Source organism: Apostichopus japonicus, chromosome 13 (assembly GCF_037975245.1).
Source record: "Apostichopus japonicus isolate 1M-3 chromosome 13, ASM3797524v1, whole genome shotgun sequence".
NCBI classification, from domain to species: Eukaryota; Metazoa; Echinodermata; class Holothuroidea; order Aspidochirotida; family Stichopodidae; genus Apostichopus; species Apostichopus japonicus.
The window spans coordinates 19,575,228-19,596,125 of NC_092573.1; the positions used below are offsets into that span (position 1 = coordinate 19,575,228).

General features: G+C 38.4%; 1 pseudogene; it reads right to left on the reverse strand.

The window, feature by feature from the left end:
- The window catches only part of LOC139978530 (complement C3-like), a 74,817-nt pseudogene that overhangs the window by 48,501 nt on the left and 5,418 nt on the right, over positions 1–20,898 (reverse strand).

A 20,898-nucleotide genomic window follows, 5' to 3' on the forward strand; every position in this document is an offset into this window, starting at 1 on the left:
ATAGATAGATAGATAGATAGATAGATAGATAGATAGATAGATAGATATTTCTGATATGATATTATTTAGTTATGACACTTACGAAAGCATGAATAAAAATATCAATGCGTTGTCGTACCAAGAAAAGTTCCAGGTCTAAAACATCTCCATACTAAAAATATGAAATATTTCATAGTTAATCACTGCAGGTCATTAAACAAAACATTCATTTAACATAGAATATGAAATTAACTCATTCCGACAATGAAATACGTATCAGGTGAATGACTTTTCTGTTATTGCCAGACACGAGGTGAGCTACGTTATAAATCAATGTCCAAGCATTTTCTGCAAGTACGTTCTTAGTGGACGGATGTTTTGAAGCCTCAGAAATTGTTGTCAAGGATACGGCTACGTTACATATTGTCATAGTCATATGCTATACCTTTTACACCAGTCATATGATCATATGTCAAGGAACAATGATATCATAAATATACAAGTACGTACCAGAACATGAAAATATATCCAAAACAAATAATAAATACATCACCGTGGAGTTGAGCGCTGACCATTGTCACTCACGTGAAGACAAGACCCCATGATCAAGCATATACAGACTGGTTTATACATTGAATAAGTACGACATTAATACATTTTCTGTGTGGGTTCATGTCCGTGCAAATTTTGTAAAAAAACATACACTGATATAATAATAATACGGCGGCGTTCGTATGAATAGATACTCATTTCCATTCGCTGGGCTTTCATAAGGTTTAAGTACAAAAGACAAATTGGCGTTGTTGTTCATTTCTTCTGCTCCTCCTCCTATTAAGCTTTGATCAAATGTGACGAGCTGACGAGAGAAGAAAAAAAATATTGCTGAAAACATTCATTGCTCGCTGTGAGGCGCATTTCGTTGTATTCTGAGTTCAAACTCACTACTAGAAATCAATTCATTATTCGCAGTGAGGTGTATTTTGGTGCACTGAGTTACTGCATACAAGAAAACATTCATTGCTCGCAGCCATTTGTATTTCGTTCTATTCTGAGTTATACCTCCTACTAGAACACAATTAATTATTTGCAGTGAGTTATATTTCGCATAATTCTGAGCTATACCACATACTAGAACATAGTTCATTATGCATGGATTAGGTGTGTGCAGTGTGTTGCATTTCGGTGCACTCTTAGGTACCTCATAGTCATTGTTGGTAGTCCATGGGTGCAATGCGTATAGTGTGTTACATTTCGGTGCAAACTAAGTTACCTCATAGAAGAGTACATTCATTGCTGGTAGTCCATGGGTGGATTACGTATAGTGTGTTGCATTTCGGTGCACTCTTAGTTACCTCATGGAAGAGTACATTCATTGCTGGTAGTCCATGGGTGCAATGCGTATAGTGTGTTGCATTTCAGTGCAAACTAAGTTACCTCATAGAAGAGTACATTTATTGCTGGTAGTCCATGGGTGGATTACGTATAGTGTGTTGCATTTCGGTGCACTCTTAGTTACCTCATGGAAGAGTACATTCATTGCTGGTAGTCCATGGGTGCAATGCGTATAGTGTGTTGCATTTCGGTGGACTCTTAGTTACCTCATAAAATAGTACATTCACTGCTGGTAGTCCATGGGTGGATTACGTATAGTGTGTTGCATTTCGGTGCACAATTAGTTACCTCATAGAATAGTACATTCATTGTTGGTAGTCCATGGGTGGATTACGTATAGTGTGTTGCATTTCCGTGCACACTTAGTTACCTCATAGAAGAGTACATTCATTGCTGGTAGTCCATGGGTGCAATGCGTATAGTGTGTTGCATTTCCGTGCACTCATAGTTACCTCATAGAAGAGTACATTCACAGCTGGTAGTCCATGGGTGCAATGCGTATAGTTTGTTACATTTCCGTGCACTCATAGTTACCTCATAGAATAGTACATTCATTGTTGGTAGTCCATGGGTGGATTACGTATAGTGTGTTGCATTTCGGTGCTCTCTGAGTTACCTCATAGAATAGTACATTCATTGCTGGTAGTCCATGGGTGCAATGCGTATAGTGTGTTGCATTTCGGTGCTCTCTGAGTTACCTCATAGAATAGTACATTCATTGCTGGTAGTCCATGGGTACAATGCGTATAGTGTGTTGCATTTCGGTGCTCTCTGAGTTACCTCATAGAATAGTACATTCATTGTAAGTAGTCCATGGGTGGATTACGTATAGTGTGTTGCATTTCGGTGCTCTCTGGGTTACCTCATAGAATAGTACATTCATTGCTGGTAGTCCATGGGTGCAATGCGTATAGTGTGTTGCATTTCGGTGCTCTCTGAGTTACCTCATAGAATAGTACATTCATTGCTGGTAGTCCATGGGTGCAATGCGTATAGTGTGTTGCATTTCGGTGCTCTCTGAGTTACCTCATAGAATAGTACATTCATTGTAAGTAGTCCATGGGTGGATTACGTATAGTGTGTTGCATTTTGGTGCACTCAGACTTAGTTACCTCATAGAAGAGTACATTCATTGCTGGTAGTCCATGGGTGGATTACGGTGCACGACTAACTTATCGTAGTAACAATTCAGCACTTATATATATATAAATCGTATGTGATCCTAACTGTTATAATGTTAATACAAAAAACATTTCGTTAAAATGACGTAGAGTTTTATAAGTCCATATGTGGCCTAGCACGATTGTAAATTAAGAAAAAAGAACACATCAATATTGCTTACATTAAAGGTGATTTCTTCGCAACCGATTGGTACGTAAATGTTGAAGTTAACCTCTCCTTGGATATCCGTGTTGTCTATGATCTCTCTCTCTTCGCCATACATATTATATTCATCTCGAAGACTTACACTCGTGTCATCGGATAATTTGCAAGTTGCGACCAATCTTACAGATACAAATGGTGCTGGCCGTCCATTTGTGTACTTTAAATCAGTCTATGGAACAAGAAGTAAACAATTACACAATCGCAACGGAATTTTGGGCGGTTTGAAACCTACGAAAAAAGTTGATTAACATAAGGAAATTATAATATTGATAAATTCATGTTAATCATACTGTACATTACCGGGGTTTCTTTTATTCTCCTAAGACTGACCTAAGGTCACAAATTAAATTGTAACTTTTAAGTTACAGAAGACAAGCAGTTTCTCAACAGTCTGCCCACTCCCCACATCCTCCATCTCTCCACCCCCACCCCTCTCTCTCTCCCTCTCTCCACCTCTGGTAATCATAATGAGAGCTGCTTAGAACTCATAAAGGTCATCCACACTCAATCATTTTTGTACCTTCACTTGAAATGGCAAACCCTTCTTGAAGTACTGCACAGTCCTCTCCCGACTGAAGATGTATGGACTGTTGACAATCTTAACTGATGTATCAGAGGCACTCTGAAAACGACCAGTGGCTTCTTCATATACGGTGGTCTCCAGGTACAAGCTACAGCCTACATTTTCATCAAACCAGTCGTCTCCCAATATGTTGATATCTCGGTGGTGACGTGCTTGACCATCCAACAACTAAAGGCAAATAATAGTAACATTAATTAAAGTTATCTTCTCCAGCAACATTATGACAGAATGATTTAATCAACTGTGACGTAACGTCTGCTTCATGACTTGTCACCAGGAACAAAGAACTAATCAGTTCGGTACCACAATGCGAATGGATTTCCAACGTAAGTATTTATACATTATAATCTCTTTAAGTTGCATCGCCATTGTTAGAGAATTAAACGTCCATGAAAAATAATTAAACGTAAAACTATATTAAGTAACAGATGTACATGTGAATATGACATAATTACCTGCTCGACATCCGTTTCTTTAATTTCTATTTCACCATCTGGATCAATCAAACCTATCTTTAGGACGCTGCGCCCTACAACTGGTTTGTTATATACGTATCTGTTGGATGGAAGATTGTATGTATATTAGATCCTCCTGCAAGCAGGAACTCGCGAAGAAGCCTCATTGGCTTATCAAGGCCGCAAGCTGACCGAAGTCAGTCTCTTACATTCATATTTAACGCCCATGATTATGAATTGTTAATTGTCAACAACTCTGTAACTGGACGACATAGATTAATTTGGGAGTGACTCGAACCGGGGACCTTATGATTGAAAGGCACCGGCGTTAACCACTGAGCTAACACTCCATGAGATTCTCTTTCAATTTTCAAGAACATGGTAAATACAGCTGTGTTACAAACTTTCGAGCAATATCCACACGCGAGTTATATGGTAGGCCTCTTAGTATTTACGTATGACAAATTGAGTCCTGCCCATCTCCAACAACCATTCGACCGTCTTACAACTTGGGTACATGATGAGCCATCTATACCGTATACATACTATATCAGCTATGTGTTATTACTACCCACCCCACCCCCACCGCTTCCCCAGCTTTCTCGCCCGGTGAAATGACATTTGAGGTGATAGCTTGCCATTGGTTTGATACTGTAATGATTACATATATATCGGACATCTCCATAGCCTGTAGTGTTGTGCATATACTGTTTAGAGGTTAGTTTATGTATATGTTTACCATACCTGCCATACACTGTAGTATCTAGAAACCAAGTCGTTTTCAGGATATAGTTCTGAGGATGAATTTCCACGAAAAACGTGGGAAGCACTGTTAGGCCATCAGCTGAAACTAAAAGAGAGGCTGTCAAAGCAGTTTCTTTCCAGCAATACTAGGACTAGATTTTTAAGGCATTTTGGGTAGTTCAATGCATCACAGACATTATATCAAAAGTTCTCCAAAAAAAATTCCTGCAGTATTTTCGCAACGCACTCTCGAAATTGGGTATGTTATATAGACGTTACGTGCTACGATGCTATGTATTTGGAACACCCTAACGTCAGATTTGGTACAGTGGTTCATACAAACCACTTTTTTTTAATATAATGTTTAACTATGACTGAATTATGTATTTTGTATAATAGTTGGGTCAGGTTTATAAGAATAGTGGGAGAGCATTCTGGGCTAAGGGTCAGGGAGCGGTGTTTTCAGGCATTACAAGTTGTGCCCCCCCCCCCCCACTCCATTTTCTCCAAAATGGTTTAAGTACACACTGTCAACTTTGAAATATGAAATACAATTTTTACACATTATAACTTAATAAGGGTTTTTATTATAAAAATGTACCACTTTTAATAGACTCAGATATAATTTTCTGTAATAAATAGGTACTTCCTCCCTGTTACGGAAACGACATGTAAATAATTCGTATTCCGGCAGAAAGTGTTTCCAAGGGTGTTAACGCATAACAGAAAAGATGGACGAGGTTTCGAATGGTATTTTGAATAAAAATAGTTCCATATTCTACAAATAATATGAATAATAAAGGTGAATGTTACAAATAAGTGAATAACAACGACAGTTAACTTAAGGCGCCAGATAGAAAGAAATAACTTATCTATTAAGACTGGGTCTGAAGTCGATGAACTCTATGGTGTAGTAGAGATAGGCCTTTGCGATTATTCGAGATAACGAGTGCTTCATCAAAAGGCGTGGCGCGGAATTACTAAATGATTAAAAGTTCATCAAGAGACAGTTGTACTAGTTATAACAGGATCCACATCAATTCACTGGATGGAAGTCAGATATGGTATGGAAAAGGTAAAGTCCATTCCATAGTAGAAGTGAAGATAAATAGATGAATGAAAGTCACTAAAGACTTGAATATTCTTCAGTCAAAACTTGAACAGAAGCACAGAACGTATTAACAATAGGAATAAAACAGGTAACGCATGCAATGTTACGGCAAAAAAAAATAAAGAACCGTATTATTGGAACAGGGTGAGAGACGATGGTTCCCCAACAACGGTGTATAAACCTCTGACTGGTATCAGGACGCGGTATTTGCGTCATGGTCATCAGTTAATGTAGTTGTGAATATTCAAGAGGTAACGCATGCCTTTAACACTCCCCTCCTCCTCCCCCTCCCCTCCCCCTCTCAGAAAAAAAAGAGTGAGATTTAAGAAAATGTGGATATTTATCATTAGGTGTCTGGTAGGTAGGGTAATCTATGTAGAACTACTCATAATAGCTAAAATGAACATACGAATAAGATCATGTTTTCTGGTTCCTTTAAACTATGGTGAACAAAATAATGACAACATGACTTAGGAAAAGTTAACCCTCTTCACAAACTTCAAACTTGAATAAACTTTCAGACCAAGATATCAAGATTTAACACCATTACAGTTCATCCTCAAAATCATCTTCCCTGCATCAACTATTTCAACATCTTCTTGGAAGTTCATGCAGTTTCTACATTAACAAAGGTCATGCACATTTGCCGACTCTACAGCTACAGCTGACACAATGAAGCAAAACATCTGGGGCAGGTTGCTTCGTCATCCAAGTGATTATAAGGTCATCATTTTGAAGGTGCCTGCCATGTCCCTCTGGTAAGAGTGCATCAATCCTTTGCTGTCAAGAATCGTATGTAGTTCTTATAACATAGAGAGTGGTACCTCACTTCAATGGCAGCACAGTATTTCCCTCTAATATGCATCAAACTGGGCTCATCTTTTATCCGTTCGGCTGCTTGTCGAAGCAATCCTTTAATAAAATGTAATAAAAAAGCAGATTGTTTTGCATTTTCTGTTGATAAAGATTTAAGTTTGAACAAGTAAAAACAAAGACATTTTCATTTATATACCGCGTGATCTGCTCATCGTTTATGGACGAACAAAGACACATTCAAATTTTTGCAAACCAGTGTCATGCTAAGAAGAATTAAAACAGTTTTTTTTTACAGTAAATTATCTCTTAAAATTATGGTTTAAATGATACAGCGGTAGATTATAGCTGTTACAAATGATAAAGGAGTCAGATTCTTGTTCATTTTGGTAAAGCTAGACAGGCTGAGCATGAGACCTTGCAAACCTAACCTTATTCCACTTTCGTTACACTTAGTTTTCTAGCTACTATAATATCTCTGTCATTTAAATAATGGGCCACACTAAGAAAAATATGAAGCCCGTATTTACACCTAGGCTAATGCCCTAGATGAAGGATTTGAAAAAAAAGGTTCCTATGCCTTCCACTAAATAATAAAACAAATCAGACGACCATTCCATTAATTATGTTCAGGTCCAACACTGTGCCCTTTGACTTGGGATCTATCCCTCAAGAGCTCCTGATGTTGCATGATGCAACTTCTCTTAAAACTGCAACTATGCCACAGAAGTACAAGTAGAGTCGTGTAGTATGCTTAAGCTTACCTCCATCAAAAGTCTCTGCCTGCTACAGTTTGTCCTGCACCCGTTTGCAACGCCGAGTAATGTATGAGTTTCTTTTCCCGGATATAGTCAACTGTACAGGCAATACACCAGGGGCCTGTTTCACAAAGCACTAAGTCGCGTCTTAGTGGTCTTAAGACGCATCTTAGTGAATAGGACTTGGTGCCGGTTTCACAAAGATCACTAAGTCGCGTAGAAGACGTAGTCCACTCTTCACTAAGTAGCTTAACGGGACTTAGTCTACGTCTCGTCTTGACGAGAATTAGGGACTGATCTTAGTGTATTTCTGGTCATGTGATCGAATTGGCGCCAATTTTAAACCTGCTAAGTCTGCACAAACTACACTACACACGAATAATATCAACTACAACAATGGCCGCTCAGATTGCTCGGAAGTTCACAGCAGGCTGTAAACTACCTTTTACCATGGTTGTGTTAAAGTACTGGCAATTTTGAATTCCAAAAACATGATTACAATAAAATTTAACCGAGTTTCATCTTACAAAAAGCTGTGTTTATTTGCCTTTATTCAAAATCACCTGTCAATATGATAAATATTGGGAAATTTAGAGAAACTAATGTAACACATACTTTAAGAACCGACATGTGCTTGTAATGTAACCACAATATACAGTTGATCAGAGGGGGTTCAGCTTATGCAATGAGTCGACTACCTTTGCGAGGATAAAGTACAAGTATACCAAAATGAATACAAACACAATAGTTTTCTGGTAACCCTCAGGGTAATACTATATATTAACCATAAAGTAAAAGATGGATCAAAAGTATGAATACGCAAAAATTAATTAATCACTAACAGCCCACTAAACCTGCCACCTTAGATATTTAATACATGACAGTACTATTACAGATCACATTTAATGTATTTATTTGTTTTATCACTACACTCAGGTGATAATAATAATTTAAATAAACACAAAGTGTTTTGAAAGGAAGTGTTCTAAAAAACCTTTATGGCTTAATGAGTAGAGCACTCCCTCCTTAACTCGAAAATATACAAAAATATATGTCTCCACATTCAAAACCACCTGACCCTTGCACACCTTTCCCCACCCATAACTCCCAGCTATAAGCCCACCCTCCACTCAAAACCTCCCATCCCTACCCTCACCCCAACACCTGTTGAAACTTTGACCTGAAAAAAATGGGGTAATTATGTGTATATTCAAACAACATGTTTGATTTTTTTTAAATGCTGAAGTCAAAATGAAACAAAACTGTTAGCAAACTGCTTATCCACTAAAGAGCCTCTGTAAGAGAATGTGTAAAAGTAAGTTGGCCTGACATTTCGATCCTAGCAGGATCATCTTCAGAGGCTGAATGACAAGTAACAGTAACAAAAGAGACAAATACACGCACAGAATACAGACAGGTTAATGAGCAGGGTAAAAACATAAGAGATAGATGTAAGAGGATTAGTAGACAAGGGATCGAGAGATGAAAGAAACCAGCAGGGGAAGAGGAGAGGTAGGAGGAGATAAACTGTAGAGGGACAAAGATAGGATTAAGGGAAGAGGGTAGGGAATAAACTAGAAAGATAAAGAAAGAAGGTGTGGAGAAAAAAGGGTGGAAGAGAGCTACTACAAGATGGGTGACAGGAGGGGGTGGGGGGGGGACAGGAGTGAGGAAGCAGAAGAAAGGTAAGTCACATGTCCTTCCTGAATGTTGAGCCCATGAGGTTGAATGGTTCGAAGGCATTGCATCCACAGTCTCTCTCTGGTGATTCGTACTGTTTGCAGGATCGCTGCTGCCTTCCAGTTTCTGTTGAGTATGATAAAGGTTAAACAAATTTAATTCAAATTCATATTTCATCCAATAGCACCAGCACCCCAAAAAAAATTAAACCAGCACTGCTATATGCAACATGATAACAGGAGGCCTCTCCATAATAAAATATAAATTTCACACCTTGGCATCCATTAGAAAGCCAAGGAAAACAGATTTTGTTCAAGATATCACTCAAGATCAGTCATCTGACAACTTCTAAAGTGATATTTTATGGCTGCCGACATTTCAAATGATATTTTAATTAAAAAAAAGGGATTTACTCAGGCTATTATAAAACCAAGTCTTGCATAGTGGAATCTCTTAGCTGTAGCTGCAAGAACAAAACAAAAAAACATACACACAATTTGAACACAAAATGGTTGCTCTGGAATTCACAAACCTTTCCTTCATCTTCCCATCTTTACTGGACCCCTTCCCTCCAGTGCCAATGAGCAGTGCCTTGTGAGTGGAGACAAACTCCACCAAAGTCATTGTTTCCACCTCTGAGAAATCAGGGCACCGTTTTCGCTTTCCCTGAAGAGGAATATTTGTTTGCGAAAATTAGGGCAACAAGATACAATGTGCTCTTCTGATTTGACCACTAACTGTAACACTGACATGTAAAATCTTAGTCCTAGTACTAGCACAGTGAGTAGCGGTGTAATGTTAGTATTATTGTTAATGTCAGGTTAGGTCTATGCAACCTATGTTAGGTCTAATTTCTTATAGGACTGGCATTCACGTTCAACAACCTACACTTTACTAGCCTAAAAGCTTTCCTGTTAATAGGCTTGGCATATGTGAACATTCATGGCGGCAAAAGGTAAGTAGGTCTAGGCTACTAGGCCTACAGTACATTGCAGCGACAGTAGCCCCTTGGGCACTGACACCATAGCCTACCTAAGCCTAGGCCCATAGACTAGCTTTTGGCTTTGTAAAGTTGTAGCATGTAGGCTTTAGCAGTATAACTATGCCTACGTAGGCTAGTATAGTATTGGTCATAGTAGTAACTTGAAACATGTTATGATCTACTTTACGTAATGCTAGCCCATACTAGCCTAGCCCTTGAAGAGGAATGTAGTGTGGGTTCCTCGCGATCAGCCTTAGCGGCTTCCTGACTCGGATTCGGAAAACATAAGCATAGTACTTAGTACGCCTAGGCCTTATAAGTTATACTGATAATTGCTAACCCTTGGCCTATGCTTGGATTACGGTTAAAGTGCTAAATATGGTTACTAGGCTATTTGGTCCCATTAACTCTGCACTGTAGCTTATTAATAACAACGAAGGAGACAACTTTATGTCTCGATAACTGCATGAGAAATCTCTCCGTCTATTTGACGTCAACATATTAATATTACATAAGTTTTGGCCAAATATTGTGATTATAAAAGGCGTTTTACTTGGTATTTACCTTTCCCTTTCTCGCGATTGTAAGGTTCGTTCGTGCGATGAACTGTTAAAACTTTTCGTGGTCAAAGGTCACAGCCTCGTTCAAGTCAACAAAAATTAAATGTACGCATCTTAAGACGCGTCTTATTGAAGAACAGTTTTGTGACACCGAGATCCAAACAGTACTTTACTAAGACGCATCTTAGTGTAAGTCGAGTCCGCACAGCACTAAGTCCTGTGTGCGTAAGTCGAGTTTAGTGAAACAGGCCCAGAGCTTCTGCTTGGTTGCCTCGATCTTTTCCGTAGCTTCTTCGTTTCAAATCATTTGGGTTCTCCTCTGGTACTATCCGTTTTCTTGCAGCGATGATTCGCTTGCTATCAATGAACCGCCTGTAACACGTATCGTGGAACCCCATCATATTATGCTATTGAACACACGCTTGATCCACACTGTACAATTCGGTTCGGCTGCTTGATCGTAGTGTAGGCCTTCATCGAGTAACCCCATGAACTGGATTCGTTCGGCGATATCACTGTCTCTGCCGCTGAGATTAAGCCACAAGTTTAGCGTGGGAAGTAACTTTAGTCCATCGAAAATTCGTCAGTGTCCTAACTGCTTCAAATTTTACAGAATCAATGTGCATTAAATTAAAGGCATTGAAGACTCGCCCCAAACCGCGTGCCGCGCTCTGAAATAGTTAACTTACCGTTGCTTGCAAGTGAAGTTTTCTTCTTGTCGCTACAAAATGCAGACAGTAGTGAAACCTAATACCTTGTTATATTTATCTAGACCTGAGATGTCCATCGCTGCTATTTACACTGTGTTGTGGGCATTGACCGTAGCTGTATGTATTGACTGTACACTAGAGCCTAATTACCGACGGTGGCAAGCTGTGTGTGTATTTTCTGGGATCGATGGTGGTGTCTAACAATTCTGTTACACCTCATTCGAAACTAGGTCAGATTACCGGCATGAGACGTTACTTTGTGCGCGAGTCTTTACACCCATTAAGCACTGTAAATTTTCGTGTGTCGGAGATTGACTAGCTCCCGTGGGAGCCGCCGTGTTTTTTGTTTTCTACAAAGAGTGCACTCAGAACTCATGGCTCATTAGACAATTCATATCACATGATACAGATATCTCCCTGGTGCACGACTTTTGAACGTAATACGGCAGGTTTCTTAACATACGCAATAAAAATATAGTTGGATCTTTCGAGCGGCATTGCAAAAATACTGCAGGAAAGCATGTGGAGAACTTTTGGATTATTAATCTTCGTTAATGTATGTATTCAATGCTGTAGAGAAATTTTAGTCCGCAGTTGCTGGAACGAAACAAGCGAATTTCGACCTGCAGCTGATGGCCTATGTTACATGAAAAGTAACATGAGTAACGGCAGGTAATGTATTCAACATCCCATCACTGTCCAAGTATAGTAACTGTATATGTTATAGACTGTCACAGCATAGCAAAATCACGTCAACAACTTTTTCTCGACATCTAATCCATTTTGAGGATTGCTGTTAATTTTGAGAGGACACTCTAGTGGTAGATAATGTAACCCTCACCTAAAATTTATGAAAAAGACGTTCCAGCTGTGTTGCAATTATGACATCATCCATCATCCTACTGTTGCCAGATGCAATTAAAAATATCTAAAAATTAAAAACTTCATATCTTCGCGATACAAAATGCTATGAGGATGTAGTTTTCGTCTAAAGATTCAAAACAATTTCAACGATTTTGCTAAGCAATCAACTTCAGCCACTAGTAAATTCTTTGTTACCATTGGCTTATTCCTCCTGTGTAACCTCGACAGAATTGAGTTCGTCAAAAACTTTAATTGACTATCATAATTTCGTCGTTGATTTATCCTTGAAGTGATAAGTTTGCTTAGTTGTCAGTGTTTGTAATATTTAGAACTTCATGAAATTGCAACATTGTTGTATGGAATATTATTTGATTTAAATATCATAATGAAAAATCATTTTCAGCTCAATTGTCTAGGTATCACAGCAACTTTGCACTTCTGTTGAAACATACATGCATTAATAAAATACACTGTAAAGGATCGGTACAAATTGCTATTAGTATACGGTTATTTACCTATGCAGAAACGTTTTAAGTCATTTTGCCTTGCAATCATTTTCAGTCACCAGAATATACTAGTCATTTGCCTGTTACCATAACATATAATGATCTCTAGTCAACATCATTCTTACAACCACTGTATTCAAGAAACCTTACCCACTAGGCTGAACCCCATGCACAACATTTCGTTATAAGAAATTTGGTACTTACTATATTCCTTCACCTCAAATTGAACTGTCCTGTTTGATTTCATCTAAACAAATTAGGTATGGATGAACGAAATATGAATAAGTTTTTGACCATGCATATTTTAAATATATGTATTATATATATATATATATATATATATATATATATATATATCATTATAGACTTGAACTTAACAATGGCTTGCACTGCTGACCTTTGTTTCACAGCTTTCGATTGATTATAGGATTGCGGCAGCCTTGACAATTGAAAACTTAAAAAGGGGGTTTTTATTCTCTAATTGCCATATTCATCTTTTTCATAATCGTAATCTGACAGTATGACATCACAGCTTTAAATTGTTACAGTGGTCTATTGAAACCAGCAACAATTAACCAACTCTCAATTTCGTAAATGACAAATTGACACTCACTTCTTTTCCGTAATAAACAACAATACTCCAATAACCGACCATCGGTTCTTCCGGCAACCGAAAAATATGAGTGAAAACGCCATGCCTCACTGCTTCCGGTGCAATATCCTTCCTTTCCACAACAACATCCTGCGGGGTTCTGATGTTAAGCTTAATCTGTATAAACAAATTTAATTTCCATCAACAGTTTTACGAATCAATAGAATGATGAATATTGAAATGTCGTTGAGTTGACATCACGTACAGTATACCTTTAACCATACCTTTTTGGATATGATCATACAAGGCATTGAATTTCTAGGTTACCGAATCGATACAGTTCGCCTCAGTAGAGAACGCTTGTGGATCCAACGCCTTCGCACTATTCTACTAAATGGTCTCCACATCCAAGAAAGGAATGACTTAACCTCTTCTCCCCTTTTTTCCTCCCTCGCCCCTCCCTATATTCTCTCGTCCTTCGTATCCATATCCACATATTTTCCTTCCTGCCACATGCCCTTAAATCTTTTCCACCTCCACTATACTATTTACCTTCTTTACTATTTATCTCCGATACTTATTACCTCCATTACTAACTACCTCCCATTATTACACTCCTCAGAGTTTGTCTGCTTAGTTTAAATCTTCTCATCCCTCGTTCCTTTCATCTTACCCCTCGCCTTTATTTTTGCTCTATTCATTGCTCATTTGTCTGATTAATCTGTCTCTCTTGATGTATTATACTAGTTTGCTTTCGTTTTGGTTTGTAGGTAGCATTTAGTCTTACACTGTCTTGTTTTATGTTGAGTTTTTTACCGCACAATTTATGATATTGACAATGGACATTCTCAAATAAGCCTATACGTTGACCTGTAAGAATTTAAACATTGAAAGACAGAGAGACGTGGGCTATAGTAGTGAATGAACACAGACTAGTTTACAATAATCAACAAGGACAACTCTATATAATTAACAAAACTAGTTGGTGTTATTAAAAGTTATTACAAAACAAGAGGAGCAATCTCTAACCTGTTGTTGTAGAGGTGAAAGCCTTTGGTTGAGTGAGATTATACGTATCTTAACTGTCGATAAAAGTGAAAAAAATATATGTATATACATATATATATATATACATATATATATATCTATAATATATATATATAATATATATATATATAATTATATTTATATATATACTTGCTATGAAGGTTGAGTTGTTCAACTAAACACTTGTCATGAGCGCCACCCACAAAGCTTGTTGTAAAGGTAGGTTAAAAGATGGTAGCACTACGTAATCATATGACATTCTTCGTGATCGTAATTTCCCGAAAGGAACATCCATCACATTGACACAGCAGTGTTGTTGTTTTTTCAATCCCTTGCCTGTATTTGCCGGTGAGTAGATAGGCTTGTCTGTCTGTATGAAGACATATCCGCCCTCCAGACTTAGAAGAACTCGTTTGTCTTGACTAAATCCCATTAAGTTACAGGTCACTGTAACGGTAATATAACGAGCGACCCCATCTTTAGCTTCAAGGTCTGGGATTTTCTCTGGGTTGACGTACACATGGGCTGTTTCAGAGTTCACCCTACTTCCACCTGCATCATGAGAGAACAAATAACCCGGTAAAATGTGCAGTTTAAATGTAGTTACTTTGGATCTCATGATAATCTCCGAATTATACGCAATACAATTAATTACTCCATTGGCTTAGTAATTTAAAGTTCCTCACTTTTCAAACCCAAGTACCGACAGAATTTCTAACTGGCATATGTCCTTCCCCACCATCGCATGATATAGTCGACGACTTGGCCTATGGAATCATGGCATTTGAAAATTTTCAAACCATAAACGCTTACTTAGCCTTTCAGTTTACAGAGACGAGAGCAAGGTTAGCATGCTAAAAGGTAAGAGCTCGCGCAGAATAGACTTAAATGACATTTTGCGTTATAATATCTCAAAGCCTTGCCATGACGTTTTTTTCGATCCTTCCTAATAACATGCATGTATAACAAACCATGCTGATAACGGCAAGGGAAATATGCCAACATAATCTCAGCATTAAAGGGACCAAGATATGAATCCAGCCAACAGTTAATGCCAGTCGCCCTCTATTTTTGGATTTAAGTTTGAAGACGTCTTTGCAAAAGGAGGGGGGTTGGGCTCAGACAGTGAAAGGTATTGTTTCACCTCTTGCATAGTAGAATGACTGTGGAATGCGTATTCTAATTTGGATGGGAGAACGACCAGGGTGTTATGATATGTAATACTTGGAACGACCTGTTATAATGTGTATCTGTCGGACATGTGGTAATTTGGACACACATTGAAGGTTTACCTCTGCACTGTAGGCAAACAAATTGATAAATTTTTGGGACGGCCAAGTGCAAAGGCTGTGATGCTGGTTTACATTTTTAGTTATTTCTCTGATGTAATGTAAAGTGGTAATTCAATATAACATATGTATGGGTGTAGTATTCTTCACCTTGAAAGGACATAATTATTTTGTTTGGACATGCCCTCTCCTCCCAAGATCACCAGTTTATCTGTTTTGACAGAAGTGTGGCACATAAGCAGATGATTGGGGTTGATAGGGAGGGGGCAGACCTATATTAACTATACACAATGGTAAAGATAAAACGTAAGAAACAAAAATCAACGAAGAAAATATAACTTACAAGTGGTTCTTAAATATTACTTTTTTAATGTCAAATTGATAATTCATGGGACAAGGCTAATATCAACCACTCCAAGCAGCCAGAATCTGGCACTCAAATAATTGGTACAATTTGTCCTACTTTTTTTTTGTGAAAGTATATCCTACTACAGGATCAGTGTAATGTGCTTGACTGACCAGATCTGATTGAAACTTTTTTTCTATTGTGAAACCTTGCGATGGATCCATTTTGGGAGGGGGATTGGGTTTAGTTTCTCCTCTCAATCCTCGGATATATTTTTTGTGAACATTTAACTATAGCGAGGCTGAAATTACGTTGTGTTAAAGGAGAAATAAACCCTAGTTTTTTTTTTGCATCCATTCTTACGTTTTGACAGATGGTTTTTCCAGTAAAAGCAAAAGAAAAGCAAAAAAATCCCTTCTTTGAGGTGAAAAAACGATTTGAATTGAGTTCATGTGTCGCGCCATTTTGTTTGAATTATGCCAGTTCCCGGATGTACCGTGACGACAGCGAGCCGCTTCGCGTATTTCAAAACACAATAGCTGCCAATCCCTAAAATAATTAGAATTGTACTTTCAACAATAGTTATGAATAAAAATCGATCAAAAAATATCTTTTGTCTTTATTGATCTGTAAAACTGCTTAAAAAGTGTGTGAAATTTGTTATTGTAACGAGTATCAGTAGAAATATAAATTTTGGGATCTTTACAAGGATTTGATTTTTAACGTGTTTAGATTGCTTTCAACACGCATACTCAGTTCTAGCAATAGCGTTACTTCATCCATCATTGCACTCCAATTTACTGTCGAGCAAATATCTTCAAAAAAAAACTTGGAAGCCTTTGGATTGGAATCGTATCTTTTCGAACCAGAATATTCAGAGGAAGAACTGAGACATCGAGAGGAGGAGTTTGTACAAAGAATCAGTCCGCGACTGGTGGTGATGTTGGGTCGAATTCCGTTGCTCATACAAATACCGGTTCCGCGAGCCACTGCAAAGAATGGTGTCTGTGTGCACTCTGTTCGCCATTGGAAAGCGACAAGGGGAGAGTATGCTGCTATGTATTGTTCGCGGAAAAAGCTTTGTTGAACGCAGGAGAATGTCTGACCAACAGACTTGAATTCTCCCAGATATTTTTGCAGCCAGTTCATTTAGAACTCTGTTTTGTAAATTTCTTGAGGTACAAGAAGAAGAATCATATTCCTCCGGCTGCTGAGAACATGACAAACAGGTACTGTACACCTCAGTGAAAGTTCACTCTTTTCCGGATATTTTATTCCATCTGGAATAACGAAATATCCTTTTCCTTTTTCTGCCTCTTCCCCTCTTCGCTTAACACAACCAAAGGCTTGGCATTTGGGCATTTTAACCGGTGAAATAAGCGAAGCACAGGGGCGTATCCAGGGGGGCGCAACAGGCGCGCGCCCCCCCTATTGGCCGTCACCAAAAAAAAAAAAGTTTAGCCAAAAAAAAAAAAAAAAAAAAAAAAAAAAAATTGATGACGACCTTTATGTGAGATGTCGGTGATCGCTCAACCTCCCCCCCCCCCCCCCTCCCGTATGCTTTATTTTTTGTTTGCCAAAAAAAGGTTCTGGCGAAGTTCGGCGGCATAATAGTTTTAGAAACATAGATGGTAATTGTGTTTGTATTATCACTATAAACACTAAATGACATGCCAGCCATACTAAATTGTGCATTTTGTGTCCATATTTACTGGAAATGTTGCTTATTATTAAGGTCGAAAAATGGATCACATATGGCCATGGGCGGCGATCCTGGGTGGAGGGGGGATATATCCCCCCCATGAAAATGGGTGGAGGGGATGTAATGCACCATATCCCCCCCCCCACCAAATGCCAGGGATAAGAATATTTTCATGCCTACATTTATGCATCTTCGTTAATGTACGGCTCTTTTTTAGCTTCATTTCTCGCCTACCATAAACGCAGTGCGATCTTTTCAAATAAAGCGTCTTTATAAAGCAAAAATAGTTGACTGTAGGCTTCATTGGCCCTATAACAACAAAATGTATTATTGCGCCCACGGTATTGATATAGTACATATATGCACCCTCATAGTATTCATATAGGCCCTATAGTAGGCCGACACACGTACATGTTCCCTCGAACAGCTGAGAATCTCATGTAACCAGGGTAATGCTTAATACACGTTTCACCTGGATGCCCTAGCAATCGGTACCTAGGAATGTAACTATGTGTAATTGTGTATTGCATGTGTATAGGCCTATAATAGCCTGCATGAGGCCATTTTCTTCATCGAATAATATAACAGAGCTCTCGAACATTCTAACGTTGCGTCTGAAACAAAATTGACAGGGGCAATTTTCCCAAAATAACACCCGAAATTAAAAAAAAAGTATTTTGGATCATGATTATGAGATATTTCGGACATGACATCCCTATTTTAAAGTTGGGTATATGCCACTTGGAAACCTCGGGAAGTGCCGTTTCCATCATGGTGGCGCTACGCTTAGATAGTCAACAAGGTCATATCCCCCCCCCCCCCCCACTCGGAAGTACGGATCGCCGCCCATGCATATGACACCATTCGACCCTTCTTTGAAAGCAAAAATTGTACACCCCTCCCTTAGACCCATCCCCCAGGATGGCGATCATTCATGCCTGGCGCCCCCCCCCCCTATTGGAAAATCCTGGATACGCCCCTGAAGCAAGATGCTTGAACATAGTGTGAATAGACTATAACTCGTATGCAAAGCTTCATTGATTTGAAGTTACGATGTGGCTAGCCTACGCTACTTTTGAAGCGCCCTCAATCCTCAAATTAACAAAATGGCCGTTGTTCAAATGGGTAAAAACAAATAACTGGGAAATTCGCGTAAAATTCAGGGAAACTTTATTTTGCTTAGTAATTTCATAAATTGTATCAGAAAAATATCCCCTACCGCATGTTCACTTCAAAAACCCAGAGTTTATTTCTCCTTTAATAATTTGGCATAAATATTTTGTAGCAATATGTTGAAAACGACATACATAATTCATGTTAATCTCTGAGAAGTGATATTAAAATTAAGTAAACTTTTTAGAATGTATATGGCAACGCTAATGTGAGGCTTTGTGAGCGAAGTCATTACATCAGTCATACAGAAAATAACTTCCTTTTATTATTTATGACAAATTTATAGTGGCCAATCACATCGTTTTATGAAAACATTGCATTTTGACTAAGTCTAAACTTAGAGTATTACTGTACTAGGTTGCCCCTGGAGTATTCATTAAAACAGTTTCACAACAGATACCTGAATTGTATACAAAAATTGCTAACTAATATGCTAATGTTTGCAATAGGTTCTCTAGTTTTACATGCTAATTTTTATTAATTAGGGTTGCAAGAGCCCCTTCAAAACATTCATTTAGAACTAGAAAACCAAGCAGATCATTCGGCAAGACGTTTGCTTCCTACATTAAACAAATGTACATTTCCTGTCACTAATATAATGGACCTGAAGCTTTGGATCTGGCAATGGTCCAAAGATATGACCTACTGATACCGGGACAAAGGTCATGTAATAATAACTACAGGTACATTGCATATAGGCCTTTGTCCTTTATTTACTGGAAAGCAGGCAGAACTGGACGTTACAACCGTGGATTCATGCAGTTTGGTGCATAAGGGACAGGTTTCCATCAGATGATGGTCACCTCATAGGATTTAATGTTGGCCGAGTTTAGACAGTCATATTTAAATTAAGAAACATTTATGTGTTGCAATGCCTATCATGGACTGTAAGATAAATTTCTTTATGGGTTCGGAAAGGACCAGGTATTGTTTTAGAAAAAGTCAATTAATACTATACAGGTTTATTTTGACATATGTAGGCCTTTATATTGAATTATGGAGGTTATACTTCTCAATGCCATATGCATGAACAACTTTAAGAAAATAGGATTTTAGGCATATTCCTGCAAATTGCTATAAGCTTACAAACGGATGTACTATAATTGCGGTGTGGAAAATCAATACATACCATATGTTACTAGCTCCATACATAATGGTGAAGAAAGTAGATAATCCTCATAAAGAAAATGTATATTATAGTGTTACTCCGACAAGTTTCAAAATCAATGAAATCTTGTAGGCATATGGTGTTTAATTTCATCAATAGCAACGGTATCTTATAGGCATAGCCTGATACCCAGTAGGATTTGCAAAATTCCGCGACCGAACACCAAAAGATGCTTCGATTAAAGGTACATTTTGCGTTAAATTTGTCACTATTTTGCGACGCCATAAATCAACTTTAACTATACACAGTTAAAAATAAACTCATAAAGAATCTGCAAATACGATACTTTTAACTCCCTAAGATTGAAACTAGGAAAGATGGTATTATAGGCATAAAGTTCAAGGTTATGACTTCAACACACCATCGTTGAGTATCCTCCATTCTTTGCACTGGTTGCCTATTAAATTCAGAATTAAGTTCAAAGTACTGCTCCTGGTGTATAAGTGCATTCATGGAATGGCACCCGCCAATTTGTCAGGCGATCTGTCCTTCCAGGTCAATACTCGTTATACCTTGCGTTCTAACAATACACTCACTCTCACTGTTCCCAGAACTAAACTGAAAACCTATGGCGACCGTGCCTTTCCATCAGCCGGGCCCAAGCTCTGGAATGGTCTGCCCATATCTGTGCGGAGTTCTCCCACTCTCATTCAGTTCAAGTCTTGCTTGAAGACTCATTTTTTCAAGTTGGCGTTCTATTAGGGTTGTATAGCGCTATTGAATACTTCGTAGATTTTAGCGCTTTATAAGTTCATTTATTATTATTATTTTATTAAGGTTTTGCAAATGAAACATTAAATTCTTTTGAACGAACAGCAAGGTTGCTCAGTGTGTTTGACTGTAATTAAACAGTGACTAACTAAGTGGGAGCAAGCAAGTAGTGTTGACGTGACAAAGCAGTGGCGGACCGACCTTGATATGTGCCCAATACGAAAACGCCTCACCGCAGCGACACACCCCACGCACCCAGCCACCCAATCCCACCTAACCACTGCAACCTTCCCACTGTCACGTCCCTCTTACACAAGGATAATGCACACGATATTGGAACAAACTTG